The sequence below is a fragment of the Rattus norvegicus genome, chromosome 20, assembly GCF_036323735.1.
Source record: "Rattus norvegicus strain BN/NHsdMcwi chromosome 20, GRCr8, whole genome shotgun sequence".
Lineage (NCBI taxonomy): Eukaryota > Metazoa > Chordata > Mammalia > Rodentia > Muridae > Rattus > Rattus norvegicus.
In genome coordinates, this window is record NC_086038.1 from 4,065,199 (window position 1) to 4,069,696 (window position 4,498).

Genomic DNA, 4,498 nt, shown 5'->3' on the forward strand with positions numbered 1-4,498 from the left:
CTCTGTGGGGCTGGAGGTCTGGTCCACAATCTCTGGTGGGGCTGAGAGAGAAGATCAGAGTCTCAGGCATTAACAGTGACTAGCTAATCAATACCAAAGCACATCACTATACGTGTTCCTCCATTGAAGGCTTAGAGCTCCTGTGGCCTCTGCATTCACCATCCAGTCCCTGACATGTCATAAACTGAGCTACTGCTGCCAGAGGGGTAGAGGACACCCAGAGAACATAGCCCACGGAACCCACAAAGCAGGGCTTGTAGGGGCTCACAGAGCGGTGAACACGGAGACTACATGCGTCTGCCTTAGGTTCTCTGCATGTATGTTGTGGCTGCTCAGCTTGGTGTTTTTGCGGGACTCCTTATGGTGGGAGCAGGGGTATCTAAGACGTTTTTGCCGGCCTTTGGTACCCTTTTCTTCCTATCGGGTTGCCTCATCCAGCCTTGTGCCTGGCCTTAGTGTAACTTGTTAAGCCGTGTCTGTTTGAGATCCCAGGAAAACCTGCTCTTTGCTGGAGGGAGTCGGAGGAGGAGTGGATGTGGGGGGTGGGGGGTGGGGCCAGGGGCTGCTGGGAGAAGTGGAGGGAGGGGAAAAGTGTGGTCCGGATGTAACTCATGAGAATAAATGAGAAGCAGTAATAGCACAGTAAAAAGTAAATAAACTCCTGGAGCCCTTCAGGTAGCCTGCTCCCTCTGCGTACCAAGCCCATCATTATCTAAGGAATGAATGCATCACCGAGGCAGAGCCCCTGGTGTCTGCAGTCCCCACGGAAGGACTGTGACAAGGGACTGGGACCGGAGATCCTGGGGGTTGGAGAGGGAGCAGGCAAGAAGTAACCTGTGACAATGGCAGGGCCGCTGCCCACCCACCCCCACCCCTGGAGTTTGCCCACGAGTGCTCTGAGCTGTAGGCAAGGCTGTGCTGCCCAGGCTGTCTTGGGACTCAACAATCCTCCTGCCTCGGCTGTCGTTATGGGCGTTTTCTTACCATACCTGTGTTGAACTTGAGTATACTAACAGTCCTATGGGGTGTGGCCATCAGGACCCCGACTTGGCAGAAGGGAAGGTGGGAACAGTGGGGTTAAGTGACTGTCCCAAGGTCCTATGGGCGGTGAGTTATGAAGGCAGCACTGAGAGCCAGCCAGTTGCCTCCAAAGTTCTCGCTCTGCGCAGAGCAGAGAGCAACGGTGCTGAAAGGGAGGGGCTGGGCACATGGAGATACATGAGACCTGGGGCCAGCCTGACTGGGGCTGTGGAAATAGGGAATAAACGGAGCCCTTTCTATGTGTGAAGAAACCAGAGCAACCTGGCACCCTGGGCCCCTGCACCCGCTGCCCGTGCACTTAGGTGAGGGCGCAGGGGTGGGTAGCGGGAACCCCGGGAACTGATTCAGGCGCAGGACTTCAGTAAACGGTGACCGAAGGAGAGGGCGCCTGGGAGGGTGTAGCGTAGAAGAGGGGTCCAGCCGTTCAGAATGGGGGAAATGAACTTGGAAGCCATCTGGGGAGGCCTGGGTGTGGAATCCTGGGATGTGGGGAGAGAAGAACTGCCGGGAGGAAGGAGGCAGAGGCCTCCGCAGAAAGGGAAGGTGGGGCTGGAGCAGGTCCTACGTGAGGCTTGGGGCCAGCAGCGAAGGGAGCCATGTGGGGTTCTGACTCACCCGTTTTGGCCACTACAGACACCGGCCCCACACGCTGCCTGCCACGAAGCCCGTAGAGGTTCATCTTATACTTCCTGTTGGATTCCAGGCCGGGGACAGTGACCTCATTCTCATCCCCCTCGATGGGCACGCTCTGGGGCTGGCCCTGTGCATCCTTGTAAAGGATCACAAAGGAGTCGAAGGGACCCCGGGCCACTGTCCAGGACAGGCGCAGGGAGTCTGGGGTCACACCAGTTACAGTCAGTTCGCCGAGGCGGGGCGGCTCCGAGGACTCCTCTTTCGGCTCTGAGGCTGTAAGTAACGGAGAAGCGTGAGTCAGGTGCGGAACCCGGAACCTAGGATCGGGGTTTGGATTTGGACCTGGGGTCAGCACTAAAGCCCTGGGAAGTGGGGCACAGCCAGACTATGACACACCTTCTGGGCTTTAGAGAGCACACTGAATGGGATGGAAGGGGCCTCGCTGTGCAGGGAAAACTGGCTACCCCTCAGCCTGGGAACGGGGCCAAGGTGTTGGGATCGGCCATTTTGTTGGGAGGCTCAGCTGCCTCCTGGCTGAGGGTGGTGTGTGTGTGTGAGTGTGTGAGTGTGTGAGTGTGAGAGTATGTGGAGAGCAAGAAGAGGTCACATGAGAGAGAGAACTTAAGGCAGCAGTCACTCACCAGTAGTGCCATCAGCAGTAAGGGGCCCATACCGCTTCTTATTGGCAACCCCAAACAGAGTGAACCTATACTTGTGATTGGGGTCCAGTGGGGAGATCACCACTGAGCGCTCAGGCCCCTCCACAGGCACCACATGGGGCTGGCCTTCCTTGTCTCTGTACTGGACCATGAAGGAGTCAAACTGGCCTCCGAGAACAGTCCAGGAGAGGTGCAGTGAGTGTGGGGTGGGGTCTGTCACCCATAGCTCTCCCAGACGGGGTGGGGACCCTGAGTCAGGGTCACTCTGAAGCACTAGGAAGAGGGGCAGAAAAAGGGGGGTTGTGAGGAAGAAGTCCTGTGCAGCCGGTGCAGTCCTGTGAGCTCTATCAGAGGCCGTGCCTGGTGACAGGAAGTAGTGATGCCTTTTAAATGGCCCAGTGTTGCAGTGGCTACTCCCAGCCAAGGGAAAGAGGCTCCAAAAGGGGAGGGGTATCCCCCCAGGCCCCCCTTTCCACAACTGTGCAGCCAGAGAAATCTCCCGGAGGCAGGCGCTCTGCTTCCAACTTAACTTCTAGCCAGTTTCTCCTCCAAGACAGAACATCCTTGGGGTGTGTCAATATGGAAAAGAGTCCCACACTGGGTCCTCCTCTTTGGGTACCCACCCACTTGCTGCTCTGTCCCTGGCTGTACCCATTTTCTGAGTGTATCCGTCTCCATCTCCCATGTTGGCACAGTCCCCAGAGGACTCCATACTTTTCTGTACCCCATAACCTCCACCAGGCAGCTCCAGGTGACCTGCCACTTGCTAAGTCCTGTGAACACTTGAGAGTTCTAACTCACTCCTGCGGACTCCGGCTCCCGGGCCACACCCTGTCTCCTAGCATTTGGCACACTCCCCTGCTGTTTCTCCACCTCCCCTCCCCTCACGTGTTCTCTCCTCCCCACAGCTACCAGGACTCCAGGTAACCCTGAGGTCTGCCAGACTCTACCAGACACCTTCTGTCTGTCCTTCAGCTCTTCTCGCCTGCGACCTAGCGGCACCACTCACGGCTGCCATAAGGACCTGTGTTGGTTCAAGGATGCTCTGAGTGGGGGCTGGAGAGATGGCTCAGAGAGATGGCTCACTGACTGCTCTTCCAGAGGTCCTGAGTTTAATTCCCAGCAACCACATGGTGGCTCGCAACCATCTGTAATGGGATCTGATGCCCTCTTCTGGTGTGTCTGAAGACAGCGACAGTGTACTCTTATGCATAAAATAAATAAATCTTTTTTTAAAAATGCTGTGAGCACAGGTCTGAGTGCACTGTGTCTGAGCACGAATGTGACTCAGCCTCCATTGCTCCCCACCTGCTGCTGCTTAGGGGACAGAAGTGGATGGCCCAGGGACATGGGGCTTGCCTGGATCTCCAGACCAGCATCAGCCATCAGTCTCACCAGCTGTGGACTCTCTTCCCGAGCATGCTCCTGCGGCAGACCCTTGTTTGTGAGGTCATCGTTTCGGTATTGCACTTAAAGGCTCTCAGAGGTTTCTCACACAGAACCCCGAGAACTGAGCCCCTCAGCACCCCACATGTCCTGCTGTCGAGCCCAAAGAGTACTGTGCATTCTCTGGGGATCCACCCACTCTACTTCACCTACTCCCTTGCCTCTCCTGCCTTCCACTGCTTTCCCTGGTATGGAGTGCGGGGCTGGCCGGGGTGCCTGATGTCACTCACGGATCTTGGCTTCAGCGATCAGGGGACCGTGCCTCTTCTTGCCGATGAGTCCATACAGGATAAATTTGTACTTGCGTCCTGGTTCCAAGGCTGTGACAGGTGCCGAACGCTGGGGTCCCTCCACGGGTATTGCCCGGGGCCCGTCTTTGTCCTTGTACTGGATCAGGAAGGAGTCAAACTCCCCCTCTGGGACGGTCCAGTGCAGGAGCAGGGAGTCAGAGGTCAGGCCTGTCACTGTCAGCTCACCCAGGCGTGGCAGGACCGATGACTTCCCAGGCTGCACCTCAGCCCTGTCTGGGGTTTGGGAATGAAAACAAAATATGCTGGACCCACCAACCCCCTTCACCTGTGTCTACCCTCTGCCCTGCCTCATTCTTCCTGTCCCTGACCCTCCTGGAAAGGAGACGTTCTCTCAAAGTCTCTGTCCCCTCTTCACGTCCCTATCCCGGTACCCTAAGACTTTAAGGAGCTGTTCGAGTCCCCTGTGGT

At 56.8% G+C, this 4,498-nt stretch overlaps 1 long non-coding RNA gene across 1 annotated transcript; it reads left to right on the top strand.

Moving 5' to 3' along the window:
- Nucleotides 1-1,808: 1,808 nt before the first annotated feature.
- On the top strand, nucleotides 1,809-3,577 carry LOC134483856 (uncharacterized). Its single transcript, XR_010060970.1, has 2 exons — nucleotides 1,809-1,949; nucleotides 3,242-3,577. It is a non-coding gene; the product is annotated as an uncharacterized LOC134483856 (long non-coding RNA).
- The last annotated feature ends 921 nt before the right edge of the window (nucleotides 3,578-4,498 follow it).